Source organism: Buteo buteo, chromosome 12, assembly GCF_964188355.1.
Source record: "Buteo buteo chromosome 12, bButBut1.hap1.1, whole genome shotgun sequence".
Lineage (NCBI taxonomy): Eukaryota > Metazoa > Chordata > Aves > Accipitriformes > Accipitridae > Buteo > Buteo buteo.
The window spans coordinates 2,383,798-2,404,532 of record NC_134182.1 but is presented as its reverse complement, the minus strand read 5'-3'; positions in this window follow the sequence as shown (position 1 = coordinate 2,404,532).

The window sequence follows — 20,735 nt, the reverse complement described above, 5'->3', positions numbered from 1 at the left end:
CTACAGCTTACTTTGCTTACTGGGAGACTCACAAAGGTGTGTTTGATCCAAGCTCTGTTGTTGTATGAGGCAATACAACAGTACGATGATTTTTTTTAAGTTTTTTACTTGTGAGGTTGCTAACCCAGATCATGATGCCAGGAGGGACTGCTGTGGTCTATGGCTGGCTTCATGCATAAGGTAAGCCATGGGACTCTGTTGAAATGTTCCTGCTTGGACTAGCATGTGCACTCTTAGGAGGAAACCCATTCTTCATTTTTAAAGTCCCTGAAGGTGGACAGACAACCACCATGCTTGTCATGCTAAGGGAAAAGTTAATTATTGTCCCTGTTCATATGGTTTATTTCACCTCTGAATTTGTCACCTTCAACTACCAGCCTCATGACTTTGTTACGCTCATACCTGCCTGACTAAACAGCCATATAGCGTGGACTCTTTAGTCATATATCATGTGTTGTATTCTGCACCTACACCTCCCAGAGGAGGACAGTGTCGAGACCTTCGAAAGGCACCATGGTGTCACAGCCAAATGCAGTAAGTCAGCCAAGCAGCTTTCAGGTCTGAACTTGGCTGGGTCAGTATTCATTTACACTCTAGTCCATTATTGACCATATGTACCAAAAGTACAGATGAGGTACCTTCTGTACCCCAACTGTTTGATAATTCCCTCTGTATACAGCCCAAGTCTTATGGTCACAACATTACACTCATTTCACACCTGAGTGATAATTCACAGGAGTTTCAAGACTTTTCCAAAATCACGTGCCAGAAAAGAATTCTCCATCCTTACCTTCATTACCGCCACAGGAAGAATTTCACACTAAAAGACAGTTTTCTTTGCCCTTTTCAGTATACTAAACCAATTCAGGTCATTCTGCATCAGCCGTCTTCTCTCTTCCAGCAACTGCCATATTCCCAATACTTGCATCACTTTAAACTTCACCAGTGCTACACGTCTTCTTGTTAAGCCAATTCTAGAAAGAGACAAAGAAACAGGAAAGATTTCAGACAGGAGTTGTTTCTTCCTGTTTACAGTTTGGGTTTGAGACACACCACTTAGCTATTTTCACCCATATATTGTATAACAATTTGATTTTGTGTCATTTTTATTCCTAATGAGAAAGTTGTGTAGTATTAATGCAATGTCTTATCAAAGTTTAATTATATTGCCATTAAATTATCAATGCTTTAGATTCAATAGTAACAGACATTTCTATAAAGGTATACTGGCTAGCACTGTTTTGTCCAGGACTGATGCCAGACTGATAGGCCAAGAACAACCAAGAATGGTCTTTTATAGTGTATTTAAATGTTGCAAACTTGTTTTCTTTCATTTCAGGGAAGTTTGTCATGATTTTGAAAACTTCCTGAAAAACCATCATCAGTGACCCACGAAGGCTCTTTGCAAATTATTTAGATCTGTAGATACAGAATATTTTCCTTTTAATAGTTGCTGTTGAAGAACCTTCTGACCTGCTCCTCTCCCTCTTCCCCCCCGCAAGAGACAGGACTCCAGTATCCATTTGAACACAGACTCAACAAAGCACAGGGGTCCATTCACACAATACTGTGTAAACCCATGAAAAACTGGATTAAGGGGGCGTGCCTCACATTTTTATTTATATTCTTTTAGGCCCCTGCTGTTCCCTAAGGAGTGCTAATGTATTAGCACTGTGCTCATGAAGTTAGTTATGTTTAACTGAACTTCTTAAATTACGTAAGCAAGCAGCGAACGAAGTGAAGTACAGATTGGTTTAAAATGGCTAATATCTGTCCATTGGCCAGGGAAACAAGATACTAAGGTTGCTTTCATTTTTTGTCTAGCCACGTCATTTTTCTTTAACACGAGCATCATATCTCATGCTCAGTATCTTGATCGTGGATTAGATCATTGATTTGTAGACAGGTACTAAAAAATTCCTAACTAGTTCCCAATTATCATTCTTATTTTTCTGCCCAAATACAGTTTGTATGGCTAGTAACGGTTTCCGCTTTGAGAAACTGGCAAGTGCTGAACGTGATTTGTCTCTGGGGTACCAGTCATTTGGCAACAGGATATGCCATTTTTAGTGCAATTTGACACTTCCTCTCCAATTTTCCTCACTCAATACTTCCTGATTATCATTTTTACTCCAGTAATAAAAACCTCCCCCTCAGGTGTCATTAATAGTAACTTAATCAAATTAATGTCTATGAATAAGCAATCATTCTCTATTTTGTTACCCATGAAGCATATGAAAGAATTTAGTTCAACTTCTTTGATTAGTTTTGTAAATGCATGGGTCTGTTCCGGATTTGTACTCCTTTGGCTCTACCATCTACTTTCTGTTGTTGTTTAGCACCTTTCTAATGCCTTTTCGGCTTTGTTTGCAGAACAACTCCAGTAACGAACAGGCCTCCTTGTCACAGTTTTGCCAGCTATCCATCACCCACGTTTTGAAGGTGGTTAGCATTCAAAGACTAATCGCCATTCTCTGAGGGCTTTAGCTGTTAATAACAAACCCCGTTACTCACTAGAAAACCTGAGGGATGGTAGAATAAGATTTTCAGAATGAAATAATGTAACTTTTATTCAGCAAATTCTATTAGGTGATTTGGTTTCAGAATAGCCATTGGGACCCTGGGGATTCAGCAAATATTGATCATTCTTCTACTGATGCTAAGGATGCAGTTAGTCAAGTGGTCAATACTATCATGGGTAAATATTTCTACAGCCATATAGCATTCAGTAGCTTAGCAAAAAACCCTCACTTCATTGTGATGGATTATGATGCAATACCTATCAGTATTGTCACACAGGCAATCACAGACTGTGTTTAAAGAAAAACCACCCTACTTTACTGAGAATTTTGCATTGGGCAATGCTTACATGGGCAATCACATCTCTTGAATAGGAAGGGTCAGTTGCTCTCTGACTGACAATGAGACTTATTCACAAATATCCTTCCAACAGTGACTTCAGATGAATTGAGGGAAACTCCCTGAACTTCTCTTCAGCTGATTTCTTATATCTATCTGGCCTGGTTGTACTTGACTGCTCCAGCCCATGCGAGAAGCATCACTATTTACTACCCTACCCTACGCACAAAGCTTCTCCTATCTGTCTTAGCTAACTACAAAAGACTGCCCTACATGATCATTTCTGCACTTGCAAGAACAGTTTCTACTGACTATTTACAAGTGTCTTATCTATGTCCAGTTCGGTTGGTTCTGCAGTAGAAACCACCTACACTATCTTGCATGGCCAGGTTTTCCACTCAGCTCTGATGTTGATTAACATCAGCACACTGCAACACATAAATTGATCTAGACACAGCAGGAGCTGCCTGGGGGAACCTCCAGGACTTTCTGAAATCCCTGCCTGAAAAGCTGTTGTAAGAAATAGTCAAATATGTTGTTGAGAAGGTTGTTATGATTCAGAAATCACCTTGTCTCAATTCGATCCACTGTCTCAAACCAGTTGACTGTCACACCTAGGCAGACACATCAGTGAGATCCTGGACCATCCAGGGAATTAGTAAGTTAAGTGCACAAGGTGTGCACATGGGTACAGCCCCGATATCGAGCTACAGCACAGTTGCAACTATAGGACAAACTTGAGTTTCATCCTTGTATCTCCCCTAATGGCTTAAATTTTATAGCTTTTGCCACTGTATGATCCTTCTTTTTTTAAGAAAATATTTTACCAGTAATTAGACATATTAATCCCAGTTCCAACCTCATGAATTTTAATCATGTTTGATCATAGTCCAAACTAAGGCTACACTATTCCTTTCTTACATCCACTGGTAATGGTTCAAACAAACATTTGGTTGGCTGCATTGTCTTTCACACTTTTCTTAGCATGCACCATATTATGCCAAGGATTATTTTAAGTAAAACTTTACCACTAAGTCAACACACAGGTCTGAAAGAAATTAGTAATTTAGTAGGAATCTTTCTTTCAATTGATAGCAAGGAGACTTTACTTGTCAGACAGTAGAAACTACTCTTTATTCCCAGTGTTCATGAAACTATGACATGAGATTTCTAGTATTTATTTTGTTTTTGTTGTGCATAACTAAAAAAAAGACTACTAAATGCCTAAGCATTCACAGCAAAACCAGAATACATAAATTCAGTTATTGTGCAAAAATCTCTGCATCTTTCATACCTTTATAGCAATAATTTATCACCTTTACAAAACATCAAAATGCTGCACTCATTAGCCATCTTTAATTTTCCATGTTTTAATTTATACTTACTCTTTTCCACTTAGATAAACTTGTTTAGTTTGTAGACTGTATGCAAAGCTGTAATCAATAAAAATCCATCTAGTACTGAATTGTAAACTAACTGTGTGAATTATTTCAGTGTCCCTTTATTTTTCTGTAAAGTCATGCTGGATATTAAGCTAGTGCCCGGTTGCAAACCCAGAACATTAAATATATGTGTTTGTGTGATACATACGCATGTATCTTACACAGGGTTTCACGGGAGTTTGGACTGATTTGAACCTAAAGGCCTCAATCTTTCTTCCAGCTATCTCACAGCAGAGCAGAGAGTTACCATTTCAAAGTGAAATGGTAATTAGAAGTAAATTCATCACAAAGTGAGTCAGAGAATGATTTGTTGAGGGCGACTGAACATTCTAAATGAGCATGTCTGAAATCCTCTCTAAAGTTACAAAGATGCACAAAATAAAGAGGTACAAAGACAAACAAGTCACAGTCTAAAACCAAAGCATACAAAGGCATTTTCACTACTCACAGGGTTTAGAAGTGTAGTATGTGTTTTCCTGACACAATAGAAGGATTCTTGAAGAGACAAAAAAAAGTGGGAGATGGGTACTACATAAATTTCTGCTTCTTAAGGTTGCCCTTGACAATAGGAGCCCAGTAGGTGTTGAGGAGTTGCCCTTTCATCACTTCTTGGGTTTCTCCCTCTTTCCTTCACCTATTAAACAGTCTTTATCTTGACCAATGAGTTTTCTTACTTGTAATCTTCCTATTCTATATTCCTATTCATCCTGCAGGAGTGGGAGGGGAAGTGAAGTGAGCAAGCAACCCTGTGGATGCATAGCTGCTGGCCAGGGTCAACCTACCTCAAAAGGTAATACCATATCTTCATCCCTTTTTCCACCTTAAATACTTTACATATTGCTCTTCACATATTGCTGAAATCAGTAATAGCTCTAAAGACAGAATGAATTTAGAAGCCACCTGGCAATATCCAGATTATCAGTATGTAGGTTGCCTAACTAGTACATCATGACGTGTTTTAAATTTTGCTGCCAATCACCCTAAGTATTGGATGGAATGACAGAGAGCATTAGCTACTATTTTACTTTTCTTAAAATCTGGTCAGAATTTAGCTCAAGGCAAGATCTGGTTCATATCTGAACATCTCCAAGGTTCATGAGAATTGACTCACAGGTTTTCACCCAGCTCCCTGCCTGTTTTAGAAAACAACAAACATCAAAAGACAATAAAATCTAGACTGAATAAGGGGACTGTAAAAATGAAGGTGACAAGCAAACAGTGACCCAAAATTTACATCAGTCTCAGAGATCTTCATATACCTGAATTTAACCTGCAGCAGTCTAGAGACATACTGCTTTTCTGTGCTTCCTCTTACTCTTTCTTCCCTCTTCCTTACGCATCACCCTCAGTTACACACAAAGAAATACTGCCCTATCAGATTAATATTTGGAAGCACACTGTCAGCTGTGCTAGGTATAGAAAATAACTATTTTCTCAAGCCCTCGCACACATGCAGTAGTATGCATTCTGTCCGCTTTTATATTTGGGGGATAAGGGAATATCCTATTGTTCTTAACTGTTTTCTAATTCTTTTATTTTCATCAGCCAACCTGAATCTTGAGAAGAGCAGAAAGAGGTCTGTAAGAGCAGAGAGACTAAAAGACAGGAGAAATGTAACTAAGATGTACCATGGACAGAAATTATTAAAGGCTAAAATTAGGGAAAATCTTTGTTTGCTGCAGGCATTTGAAAACAAGAAACATATACATTCTCAGCAAAACAAACAAGACTCGAAATCTAAGTTTAGGAACTGCAGAAATATGTTTCAGCAGACTGTAAGGGACTATATAAAATAAAGACATTTGCTACCAGCTAACTGAAATTCAAAAAAGGAAAAATCACCTCGCCATGTGTAGTTGCATGGCCTGAGATTCAAGCAGATCGCGATTTTCCTGACTGTTGCTAGATTCTACCACAATCAGGAAGCTTGAATTACCATTTAATTGCTACATCTGCAGCCTTCTACTGACAACAAGCTAGTGTTTTCTCCATGTTCCTCTCTCCATCATTGCAAGCTTTTTTGAATCAGAGACAAGTAGTTCTTTAGTTTAGCACGGCCTTTGGGCAGTACCTGCCCTGTTCCTTGGGGTCTAGCATTTTCTGATGTACCACATTTCCAGAGAGCAGGAGTTAGATGTAAAGGCCAGGCCTACCTAACACATATGAGCATCATGTGCAAATCCTTCCGAAAGCCTCTCAGGAAGTCTTGCTGCTTCTTGAGGTAGACAGCAGATGAAGGTCACAACTGCTATTTTCCCCTACCTACAAGCAGCAACACCCCTCCTATTTCTTGGTGGTCTGTAAGATAACTTGCAGCTAATCAGAAGTGTCTTCAGAACCAAAAACTTTAATGGCTCTGAGGATCTCACAGTTAAAGTTCGCTGATGAAGCAATATCCTAAGCAGCTCAAAATGTATGAGGATCATTTATATACAGAGCAAAAAGGGTAAACTAACATTTGAAGGAAACACATTTTAAGCATATATTGCTGATTACAGCAATTTTCAAGAAGCATTTAGTTCCTTTACTATGCATATCTCTATCAGTATATATGGTTACTGTTGCATACAGATCTAGCAATTTAAAGAAACAGAAAAGTCGCATGTGATTCAGCGTGACATCCAGTACAACCACCTATGCTTCAGCCAATGTTGCCCAAGTGGCACTGCGTGTGTCTGTAACGCAGATTACAAGGTGCTGTAGAAATACCCAAGCTGAACGGGAGAGTGGAAGCAGGCTGAGATAGCACTTAACCTAACACAACCCGACTTTCCCTGATCTCTCTCTATACTACACAAGAATCATAAAAATAGCCCTAGTGTGAACATATTCTAAGTAATTCTAAGATACTACAATTAAATTGCATAATGTTCACAGAAAAATGGTCTCTTCGCTTTGCTTACTTGAACAACTGATTGTTCATAACAACATAGACTGAAGGCTGCTCCTAAAAATTATTTGAAAAATGTTGAATGTTGTGGTTTTGTTTTGAAGCAAAATTAAACCCCACTAAAATTGCTTTTTAATGTTCTGGCTGGTTCAGTACACACTGTCCTTGTTTCAAAACAAGGTCACTTAAATGCAGACACCCAAAGCAATCATTAACATTAAAAATAAAATACTGCAGAAACAATCATGTAAAATATTGTATTATAGTAAGCCTCAGCTTTGCAGCTAGCGTTTGGTGTCTGGTACACAGGGAGGAGACCACAGCTATGTTTTAAATGACTACTGAAGATCAGTTTATTCAGCAGGAAACTTTAGGTAAGTCTGGAGGGAAATGCTGAGCACAACCACTGTAAAGTCTGAGCCGCTAAGGAGTGATAATTAAGAATCTTCTCCAGAGAGTAGGTGCTTAGCAGCACTCTTTCAAATTTTTAAGCACTTCTCTTTAAGACAAAAAAAGCCAGGTGCCTGCCTTTTCTTTAGCTTACTTGTGGTAAAGCCAGGTTGCTCTTTATCCCATTGCCCATTTTCTCATGTGTCTTAATTAGCCCTTCCTTCAAACTTTGTTCTAAGCCATGCATGCAGCTGAGGTGAGATTAATGGCCTGTCCTTTCCCACATCACTTCTTCTCCCCCTTCTTAAATAAAGGTACTGCATTTGCTATTCTGCAGTCATATCCATTCTCCCCTAAGGTTTATTAAAAATATTCACCGGCAGTCCTGCAATTTCGTGTGCCAGCTCTTTCAGCATCGTGGGACAGAAATTAGTCGGTCTCCTGACTTGAAAAGATTAAGCTCTTTGGGTTCTCATCTAGAAAGTGGTAATTTCTGCTTCCATAACCTCACGGCTGCTAGCCATCTTGCCTTTGCTCTAATGGTCAACATCCTAGGCCTGCTAAATCCCAGCACAAACCATTCAGTTCACTTCTTAGCTATGCTTGGATTATGTTCCTCTCTCCCTCATTGTACAGCAAACCATTCTTCAGTCATTGCTCTTTTCAGTTTCTAAGGCTGGAGAATCTTTTTCCATTTCCTGTTAATATTTCTTCCAAGGTCTCTCTCAGTCTGGTTTGTAGCAATTGTCATTTTATTCCTGTATCTCTTGACTTCTCATCTAATCTGGCTTTGGGGAAGAATTTTCTCCCTTTTTTCTGTTTAGGGACGTCCTCAAATCTGTGCTTTCATTCTTTGGAGTTTCAATCCTAACTGGAGTTCTTGGGCATTACAACCAAGCACTAAGAAATAAGTAATACACAAAGAAATAGTGGAACCTACACATTTGAGGCATGACACCAGAAGACACAAAAGGGTTAAGTAGAGTGACTTCTGCCAACTGAAAAGAAAAGCCCGTGAAGATTGACAGATGTAACAATGTAAAAGAAATCCCAAGGCTCTCAGGTATATGATATGTTTTATTCACGTGAGACTTCCCTCACTCAGACATTCAGATCAGGAAAAGCTCCACTGAAGTCAAAAGAATTACTTTCCATTAACTGTGGAGTAATACAGATGGGAGTTAGCACTGCTGAAAGGAAAGTAAATAGCTTTAAGATTTCTTTCTACATTTGATCTTATGCAATTCTTACTCACTCTCATATATTATGCTCTTCCGCAGAGAAGCAGAAAGCAAATCCTAAAGCCTGCATACAGTCAAACCCTATGTCAGGAATGTGAATTTGCTAGTGTTGAGATCCCAGACTTTCAGTAATACTTTTTTATGGTCCAGGTGTAAGCCTTTCAAAAATCAATGTGAAGGGCTCAAACACTGTTAGGGCCATCTGTGGAAAATCAAGGCAGTCCACGGCTCTCAACAGACACTATGCAAACCACTCTATAACCCCTACATCAGCTGCTGCTGCCACCCAATGCAGAGAAGAAAATCAGGAGCAGACACCACTGCTGCTGTTGCTGCCAAGGATGGAGCTTTGAGACTTGCAGGTGCTCTTGCACTTCACGGTACATCCTTTTGGTAGTTAGGGAGTAAGGAAGGTGGCGGGTGTACAAAGGTGGTCCATTGGGAAGTTTGAAAGTGGTTACATACACGAGCCCCTCAGCACTTGCACTCTTCTCCCCCTGAGAAAACTAAGGTTAAGAATTCATGTATCAGTCAATCTCATTTTTTCACAGTTTCTCCATGTCCCTGGCAAGACAGAGAAAACAACAACCTGTAGTGGCTCTGGATACTGGGGTTTATTTATGAAGCAACATGGTTAGCGCTTTTGCTCTACTTGATTATTTTACACACTCCCTTGCTTACTCCCCACCACAGCATTACATCCACTAGATCTTGATTTCCCTTCCCCAGTCAATGCTGGTCCGGAAAGGTCAAGTAGGAAGTCATGCTGGTTTGTGCTGTTCCATTGCTCACCGTAAACTATCTCAGTCATTACGAGTCAAAGTCCCTGGGCATCCCCCAGCATTCGTTTCCATGTGTCTCTCTGATCTCTAGGCCTTCTTCCACTTTCAAGTTCTTACCCCCAGCCAGGACCTTCACCTTCTTATTTCCAGAGCCTTTCCTCCTTCTTGAAACCATTTCTTCCTTTCAGGAACCCTTCTTTTGGCCTCCACGCCCTCTTCTTCCCAGGCCCCCAAAATGACTTTTTTCCCAATCTAAATAGTCTATCTGCAGAAGCTCAACAAGTGATCACCATCCATACTGGTGGTTCTCTCTCATCTCTCTATATTAACTGGAGGATTCAGGCCATGACTCTTCAGTTTAGTCCAGATTATCAAAATTTAAATCCAGCCTGTACTGGTTGCAGCTGGCAAGTAGCAGACTTCTGCTTGACCGTTCAAAAGCTCAAATTTGGACATTCACTCCCCACACACAGACAACAAACTAGTTTTCACCCACAACACTCCCCAGTCAATGAGTGTTTCTGTCATTTTCTTCCCCACAAAGAAGTAGAAATCCTCCATATCTGAATACAGTCGCTGCAAAAACTGAGAATCCAGTAAATGAAATGTAAACAGGAGGTTTAATGTACCAACATGGAACATTACCTTCTTCTCTTGTGTCTTTAACTGTTAAAGTCTTTAGACTGAGTCTCCATATAATGAAATGAAGTTGTCACTTTGGCTTCTACTGTGCTTCACTATATTCACACACTTTTTTAAAATGCCAGCTATTTTTGTTTTAGTGTGTGTGGCTCTGAGGTATTTTAACCCCCACATTTTTTTTGCAGTCCACAAAGGCACACTCATGCTATTACAGTGGTTGGTACTGAATCAAGACTATCAGATCAATATAGAATGCACACACAACCAGGCTAACCAGCCACATCATGACTTCAGTTCATTGACAACCCCCTGGAAACTTTAAATGGATCACCTGGGAGCAGAGACTAGAATTGTAGAACTAGATGATCACCCTCTATTGAGAGCTGTAGTAGCCCAATGTATTTACTATAACTCAAGGAACATTTAGAGATCTACAGTTTATCACTCTATAAAGTTATGCACCACAAACTCTGGGGAAAATATCACTGTAAATCTCAAGAGTGCAGTTAGGAATCCCACATTACTCAAATTCATTTAAGCCTTTCCTGTAGATTCTCAGACCTGAAGGCAGTTTTCAGGTCTCTCATTAATTCTACTCACTGCTCAAAGTACATAGTGGTGCAGACCACATTTAAATGTGGCCCTGGAGTCAGACCAGAAAGAAACAAAACTGCCCATCTGAATTCAAGGAGAGGCTAAGCAACACGCACCATCGGGCTGAAGAGGTGCTCATATTTATCGACAGGAATGGCACAAGGTATTACAGAAGACCTGAGTATAAGAGAACTGAGAGTAGATTTCTCCCTGGGTGTACTGTTCTGACAGCTCTCTGAAAGTGGCACTAAATGCTAAAGTCATCTGAGGTGTATTCATCCTCACTAGGAATAACAGCAGAAAAGGTGTGCACAATAAACCTTAACATTGAAAAAGAAAGAATTATTTAATCTCCAAGTGTTCATTTCACTCTCAGTAAGCAATAAATCCAGCCGACCTCATCTTGGGGGTGGGTGTAACTGTAGCTACAAAGGAGTATTAAAATACAGTGCTCTGACTGCGTGCTGGGCTAGGTGGATGTGGATCAATCTGGTTTATTGAACCTGCTGTCAAAACCACACCGCTGTAATTTGAATCCAACACGCTCTTTCCTAAAGAACTGTCTCTGCTCTCCAGACTCATGCTGTCCCAACAGTTTTTCAGGTGGCTCTTCATGAGGTCCTCCTAGTCTCCCAAACTGGGTGGCCTGCTCTGTTAGCTGCTAGCTCTTCCCCCAGGTGTTTTGACACTGACAACACTCAGGCCCTGGATGCCTGTGCAAACCCAAGTTGAACAGAGCCACATCACCCACCTTCATCTAGCTTTGTTTCCAAAATCAGTTTAATTCCTGCTGAAATTCATCCCACCAGCTACTTGCCCTGTCTGACGAGACAGATACAGATGGCAGAAAATAAGGCTGGTGTGGAGAAGGGTAACAGCAAGGAAACAGGGCTGCAGGCTTGGGATGTCTGTAGTAGGTACAGGTATTTGACAGCAGATGGCCAACACTCTACAGATATTTCAGCTTTACCCAACACTGCTCTTCTTACCTGATCACACAGCAAAGTTCCTATGAAGCACCTCTCCCTTATTGAGCCAGCTGCTCTCACCTCAGATCACATACACATATCATAGCAGGCCTGTCTGGCTTCTTCTCTGCCATTGCCTGCTGCTTAAACACCTTCCTCTTCCTTTTCCTCTCCTGAGCAGCACAGACTTTCTCTCTGCTCCATCGCACTATTCCTCCCCGCACACGCACCTCTCCCAGCAATTCCTGGTGCCTTCAGCTCTCGCACGAGGGACCCACACAACCCACAGCTGAATGGTTCCTCATCTCACTGGTTCAGTCCTTCATAGAATCATAGAATCATTTAGCTTGGAAAAGACCTTCAAGGTCATCGATTCCAACCATCATCCATGCCCACTAAACCATGTTCTGGAGTACCTTGTCTACGCACTTTTTTAATACCTTCAGGGATGGTCACTCAACCACTTCCCTGGGCAGCCTATTCCAATGTCTGACAACCCTCTCAGTAAAGAAATTTTTCCTACTATCCAACCTAAACCTCCCTTGCATAGAATCATTTAGGTTGGAAATTCCACTCCAGTAATTGCAACATGCCAAGACACGCTGTTTTTGATGCCTCTCATTGCTTTCACAGCAGTGATTCCCCACTCCAATACCTCTGCCAACCCTTCCCGTGGGCTCTCTCACCCTCGATAGTGCTAATTCCCATGCACCAGCCCCACGAACATCTCCCCCACCTTGATGACTCTTTCCTCTTTAGTCTCACCTATTGATATTGGTACAACTATCACTTCTCCTTTCCTTCACCTGCTAATCTGGCAATCCCAGCGCATCCGCATAAACCCCTTCCTGCCTCCTCAATATTTCTGGAGGAAAAAACATGATCAGGTGTCTGCTATGGATTTGTCCTCTCAGCATTTAGGTCACTAAGCAAATCTCTCCTTTCACTTGAACTAAATCCCATGTTGTCATGGGTGAGGATTGCTTTGCTGTTGTTGCAGGTAGAGAATTATGTTTAATCAGATTACAAACCTGTCAGGTGGACCTTCTGGGAGCAAGTTTGCAGTCAGGGGGAGCAAAGCATCCAGCCTGCTTGGCTGGAGTAGGCTGAGAGATGTAGCACAGGAGCGCGAGAGGTCAGCACAGAGATCCCATAGCCCAGGAGAGACCGAGCCACGGAAGCCAGCAAAAACTGACATTACCTGAAACAGCCACACAGCCATACCTCAGATGTAATGGGATGAAAGAGACACCAAGCAACCTGCAGAGAGCTCTCTGAGGAAGGCCTAAGTTGTTAAGAAGCAAGCATGAAAGAAGGCTACCACCCTGCAAGAGCACAGCAGAAAGGGGCAGTTTTGTTTACAAACCCTTTTTATCTGTCTCAGTTGAAGTTTTCTCTATTTTCAAAGATATCCTTCTAGCTTATGTTCTTATAAAACTTACCTATTGAAATTACAAGACATTTTGGTCTCTTCCAACATGTTCAGTGTAAGGAGAAGGTCACTTTGGGATCCTGTTGCACATTTCTATAATCCTTGCAAATTTACCACCGCCTCTGGCTCCTCAGACTAACCCACCTTCCCACTTCAACTCCTGTTTCTGCACAGAAGCTGAATGAGTGACTTCACGGGAGCACTGACAAGATACTTTATCATCTCTCTCTTCCTCATTTGCTTCCTTTCCTCTTTTCCTCTCCTTCCTCCAATGGATGCAGAATCTTGCATTTTCTTTTCTTCTCCAATCCCTTCATGTGTCCCAGTGACCCAGCCTTACTGTTCTTCTCCCTTTGTTACCTCTCGACCCTGTTGGCTTTTCCCCTCAAATTGCAAGCATGTTTGCTGTTTCCATACCCATGACATCATTGCCTCTTTCCTTTTGTCGCATTCCTCTTTGACCTTTCATTCCTGAGATCCTTCAATGCACTGTTGATACCAGCTATCAAGAATCCCTTTTCTACAGATCAGCCTCAGCCTCTTCTTACCTAGCTGCTACCTTTCTTGCCCACATGCTCTGCTCAGCATTTACCAGTCTCTAACGGCTGCTTCATAATTTTGATTTAATAACGAGAACCCTATTTTCATGTGCTTTAACGTTGTATCAGCTTTTCTGTTTCTGTGATTTTATTTTTTCTTTCTCTTTACTCTCATATTATCCCTGAGCACATCCATCTAACTCCCCTTTTTTGCAAGGAGTCAGTTCTTGTGCAGCGTATCCCAGGGTAACATGAGATCAGAAATGCAGATATCTGCACCTTGTCATCACCTCAAGGACGTGTGTATACTTCACATTCGTCTCCTAGGCAAATTCATATCTTGGCCAACTTGTCAGTGATTCTTAGCCATAAGCTGAAGTGCAAGAAAACCTAAAAAGGGATTCCTGACCCCTCCTTTCCACCAGCCCTTTCTCTTTTTTTGATCATTATAACTCACCGTTTTGTTTGTTGTTCAGGATGATAAAACCCTGTCTCATCTTCAGTTCTGAGTACACATCCAACTTCTGTAGGGCTATCTTGTGTATCATTTTTGAGTTATAATCTTTCCTGTCTGGCTACTGTCATGCTACTAAAATTCACTTTCACACTCTCACTTCCATCTTGCTTACTGTAATATAATTTATTCTGGCTTTGAAAAATAAAGCCTGTACCTGTTCATAGCCATCCCAAACACTGCAGGGGGGATCATATTCCTAGCCAATCACTTCAACTACAACAGCTTTTTCACTTTGTATCCCTCTATGGACTTCTTCCTCTATCACAGAAGTCATAAGCTAATTTTCCTCCTTCACTTTTAAGGTATTTCATTACCACTTCTCCAAAATCTTTCATTACCTATTGAAAGACTACTTTCAGTCCCTATTGGGCTTATGACCTCTCCTGCCATCCTTTATTTGCTGCGGGTTTTTGAATTAATATCTTTCCACTTGTCTTCCTGCTGTTCCTTATGCCATTTTCGCTCTAAACCGTATATTCTCCTCAGCAGCAATATAAGCAAAAAAGTCATACGCTAAGATGACAAAATATCATTTTCCTGTCCTTACAGTCTCTTGGGTAGCTGCATATGCTCACCTGTAGGATCTTGTCTACACTAAGCAGAAAATTCCTTAAAGCAAGACATTAGGTTTTTTGTGTTTCTATAGTTCCAAACACAGTGGGAACTCATCAGAGATGAAGGTTCCAAACTGTTAAGGTAATACAACTGCATGGTAGTAGCAACATCATTACAGGAAGAGGCCATTGAAATCTATTCTTTGCCGGTTGCTTTTGCCAACATCTGGGTGAAAAAACAGCAGCAGAGATCAGCATTAGGTCCAGTGTGAAAGTGCAAGTTCAATCATTTGTGCTGTAAGGAACATTTGGACTGCAAATGCATTGCATGCTCAAAAATATCTGATAACTCACTAAATCCAGAGGAATAAAAGCAAAATGGTTCCACTGTGGCTTGTCTCAACCTCCTCTCTTTACAAGTCTGCAAACTTTGTATTAGTCTAATGTGATCTACCTACATGTCATTATTTCTTACATTGTGGCAGCACCCTCCGCATGTGGACAGGACCCCAAAGCCCCAGGGCTGTTCTCACACAGAACCAGATGGGGAATACGTTCTCAGCTACGTGTGGGTCTGTCCTGAGCAGCACTACAAGCCATGTTTTCAAAATTGACTCTCAAAAATAGACTGTCAAAAAAAAAGAAAAGAGTTTCTGTACTAAGTGCAGATCATTTTGCATACCATCTGCAGAGTGCTAATTATACACACCGTTGTTATTTGTCAGTATAAGATATTTCAGAATGATATCTGTAAGCCATCTGCCAGCTATCTTACTCACATTCTTTAGATCATCAGCAAGAAGTCTTACACATTTTTTCCTTAGGTAACAATCTGCAATACGCAAAAGCAGTTAAATGGGAATGACTTTCTAAATATGGCTTCTTAACAAATAACTGAAGCCAAGTGAACTCCAAATGAATTATTTTGAATTGTTTAAAAATGTCACATTTTAAGTCATGTTTTTGATACTGCATTCAGGTATTAGGCAAGAATTTCCATAGGTGGTTTATGCTATTTTTTCCCATGTCTTTTATGTGATCTTCAAATAGAAACAGCAAGGAATTCACATGTTTAAAAATAAAGTACCATTAAAAATTACATTATGCAAACAATTTATTTTATGTTCCCCTAACTCCAATCTTTGTATTTTGTACTTGCTTAATATGGAAAAGTTTTGTTGGTTTGGGGTTTTTTTTGGTTGGCTGGGTTTTTTTTAATGCAGGTGCACAACATTATTCTTTCTTGGGGAAACAGTTCTTTTGCAAAATTTTTCCTCCTTTCTTTTTTAATAACTCAACTACTCTAAAATGTATAATCCTACTGCACAATTGGTTTTGTTCTCAGTACAGGAAACAACACTAAAAGGAGAGGAGGAATTAAGAACGATCAATCCCAAATAAACAACTGAAAAAGTGAAAGATGTTCAATTCAGTGACCATTACACAATTTTCCGCTATGACTAGAAAGACATTGTAGAAATGATCAAAGGAGAATCTCATAAACAAATACAACATGTCTTTTATTCAAACTGATACATAAGACTTGAAGAGCTGCACTCAGTTCCTGCATGTGTAACAGATTCTTGGAATGACCTTGTGCACATTGTTTTGGGGGGGAACCCACAAAAAATCCCACCTTAAAGCCACACAAATGGTTCTTAATCTCAGCCTTTGTTTGTTCGGCTGCTAAGAATGCACATTATAAGAACCTCCCCACATCTTACTTAAGATGTACCCAGCACTCATGGTGCCATCAGTGCCTCAGTTCTAGCATGAGTCACTGCTACTACTGTAAATTACATAGGGAACAAGACAATCTTCACCATACCAGTAATACTGCTGTTGTTAAATTTGCTAAGCGTCATGAGACCTATGATCACAGTTGCTTATTGCTGCTGAATTTAAAGCATGAGCTCCAAAAAAAAAAAAAAACCAGTGAGAAGTTGATCCAAGAAAAGAATGATTTATCACATGCTAAAAAGAGTTATAAGGTTCAGTCAAATGGACTTTTGCTTCTGTTTAGTATGCTGCAACACAGGAGATTTTAAAAGAATTGGTCAGTCTCCTTACAACTCACTATTATTTTTGTAGGCATTAGGATTACTGCCACAGTATCTTACTGATCTAACCAGAGATCAGCAGGTTGCCATAGTAAGTATTGTACAAATGCAAAACAAAAAAAAGGAATTTCTTCCACAAAGATGATAAAATTTAGTATAAGAAATTTAAACTTATACAGACAAGACTTTTTTTTAGATCCTTTTCAGAAGATAATAAAGATGACAGGCAAATGTCTACAAACAAATTCTTGGCATGTAACTTCTCTAGGATCATGAATCAAATCATCCAGGTAGGCTCTGTCCCCATGCATAGCACCTGTCAGGATTTCCCAACAAATATATACAGAAACAGAAATCACAAGAAAACATTCATGAAACCAGAATCAGCTCAGGGAAAAAAAAGAAAAGGAAAAAAAAAAAAAAGAAAGAAAAAAACCCACAAAAGCAAACCACCCACCCTTCAACACACAATCAAATGGGATACTTTCTACTCCCTTCTTAAGAACACAAGCTTCTACCTTCACCACCCTCACTCCATCTGATGGAGTTCTTCTACTGTCAGTACACTAAGTTTATATTTTCATTGCCAGGAAAAAGTTGGCTATTTGACAGCAAGACAACTAACCTGATTTAGCTAGAACATATTGTAAGCAAACCAGCCATATAGATATCATGTTAACATAGCTGGCTGAGGTCAACTGTAGTTGAGAAGACGATAGATTAATTTCACCTATGTCAAGGTAAGGACCATCTAACTCCAGCTAGGATTTTACCACAAAGCAGCTATCCAGAATTAATTATCGCACTATAAAAGCACACCGTTGTGGAGAAATGAGGATACATCATCATTGCACAGACAGACTGTAGAGAGTTCATACAGGCCTATTCCGAGAGAAATGATAGCCAAGACGGGCAGAAAACATTCCTGGCAGATGGAGGAATTGTAAATAGTGAATAGCTTGGGGTACTCTCTCATACGTCTCACCACCTGGCCAAGAAACTACAGGTGAGAGGAGAGGACTGCTCCTCTTCTGGAGTAGAAATGCTGGAGAGCAATGTGTGGTTCTGGGGAGCAGAAAAGAAAGGGAAAAAGGGGAAGAAGCAAAGAGCATTTCCTGTATTCCCCTAGCCACCCACACACGGGGTCAGGCAGAAATTAACATGTATTTATTAAGTTCCATGGATGTGAATCAAGGCTTAATGAAATGAAAAACCATCAGCAGATCTCATCAGCTTGATACCACTTCTTTCCACTAATACACACAGAGAGTTTTAGGACTAACCTCTTGTTAAAAATACCACTGCCTACTTCCCAGCCCATTATCACATAGCCTCTAATCTGCACCAACTCACACAAACATTCACAGCTGGAATATGATATTGTGTTGCTTCTGTTTCAGAATGCTTTTTTTTTTTTTTTAAGGCATCCCACAAGCATCTCTGAATTTCCACTAAACCATGCTCTATCCCCATCCCAGGCTGTCTCTCAATGCTGAGTCCAGTGAGTGCAACAACAATAGAGCTGAGTGAGAAACATCCTGTTGAATCCATGACATTCAGAAATCAGATTGTTTAGGAGTATGGACACCTAATCAGGTGGCTAATGCAAAAATATCATCCAGGCAAGCAAGGCCTTTCTCATATAGAAAACAATCATATGGTTATTGTGCAAATGGTGTCATACAGATTCAGTACTCCCCAAGAATCTCTCTATTGCACCAGTTACACAATACACTCAGCTGCCTTCTCTTCCACTTCATTTATTTTGTTTTAAAAGAAACACTCTTATGCTTAGTACACAAAATCTTACTTGCCTGTTACATTATGGTTTTCACGTGTGTCACAAGCAGTGCCTTGGAGAGCTCACTGCCAGCCTTTCAAAGGGATGTAGTTGGTGCAAGAAAGAAAGAGAAGGCAAGACAAGATTGAATGAGATCATTTGGCTTCTGCTGTCAAACAAGAACACAGAGATTCAACCAGAAACGAGTTTCATTTGTAGAGACTCACCTCTTGTTGGCTTTATGGAAGTGGTGTTAAGAAGGAATATCAATTACAAAAGTGCAATGACTTATCAAGCTCAACCTGAAAAGAGAGTCTCCAAACATAAGACAATATAGAAAAAGGCACAGACTATGTTTACGGATGAGCGAAGAACTGGAGTAAAGACAGAATTATAAGCAATCAGGCTGGAAGTGTGGGCAAACGTGGACTTTCACAGGGCTTTAAGGAAAAAGACAAGATCTGAAACTCTACAGTATGGTAATAGAAGGGGGGGGAAAACTTTCCTTCCACATTGTCAGTAGACTAGTACAGCATGGGCAAAGGTATCAAGAAAGTCAAAAGATGGAAGCTTGCAGCAATTAAAAGGGGCTGGGGTGAGTTATCTGGGCTCTGGTTCCTAGCTGACAGAGACAGAGAGCTAGTACTTCAGCGGACAGCAAAAGAAGACCCATCAAGATTGGAGCCTGACACAGGTGGGAAGAAAAAACAGCAAGTATTAGCACTACCGTGTTACCATTCTGGGTGACAGGAGTAGTAGCCATTTTGTATATTGTGGGGAATGAAGAAAGCTTGTGGGAGGGAAATCCGTTGTTCCCTGCATGCAAGATTCAGCAGTGGAACATCTACCCTGCCCTAGCTGGGCTTCAGGAAGGGACAGCTTCAGGCCTGAGATGTCGTGCAGAGCCCAGGTGCCTCCTTGCAGTGATTCTTCCAGATATCTGAACGTGTTGGTGCAATGATACCCAGGAAAGCCCAGACAAATTCAAGCATGTGTGATATACTAAATAAATAGCACAAGGTACTCTTTTAGCACTTCACAGTGCCTTGATATTGTTACCTCATTATTGCAAGCATGTATTTCACCATGCAGTCTCTAGCTTTCATTAAATCTGAAAAGAAAAACGAGCCCCACTTAAACTGTCTGTCCCTTGAAAGGAGAAACTGAAGAAGATAATGAATGAAGAAACCTTTAGAACTGAAAATGCATGCACCACAATAAATCCTTCACTGCCTCTTCTCTTGTATATATGCCTTATTTCTTCATTTGCAAAGGTCATTTCTTTTAGAAGCTAAGACATTGAAACAAAGGTAATAGCTGGCTTCAACAGAACAGGTACTTTGTAAATCCCACTTTGATTTTGATTCTTCCCCACACTACGAAATTGAAAGCTTTTTAAGAAATTCTCTGTGCCAAAAGAGCAATCACTAATAGCAGCAGAACAGAGATGTCTTTTTCCAGCCCAAAAGGGATGTGTCTGGAGAATGTCAGGGTGTTCTGAGCTAATGCACAAAACAGTTCTATAAACTTTTAATTTTCATATTGTATAAAAGCTGTGTAAATAACCTACAGAGACAATTTAGACCCTTTTCTTGCTCACCGTCTATAACTGACTGCTGTTCATTTAGTACGGGGACTGTGCTTCGATTGCTTTTCCAAAGCAAAATGGCATTAGCAATCCTTGCAAATTGTTTAATTGATTTCCTTTAAGTAATCAAACTCTACTGTGGCTTTGATGCTTCAATACCTGTATCTTACACTACAGTTATCTTACATGGTGGCCTTGTTCTCTTATTTTATGACTTAACTGTTACAAACGACTACTATAATTTATCCATTTATAATTTGACAGTCCTCATGCTCTCTCACAGAAATCTATCCCCTACATCATGGCTCGCACAGGCTTAATCATGTTGATACAAGACCAAATGTATATCCTAAAGAAGCTTTACCATCAAGTTCACAAGGCATTTCACTGGTTCTTAGGCCTCCAGCACATCAGGGTCAAAAGATCATTCTTTCAACTTCTGTCTGTAACCCGTATG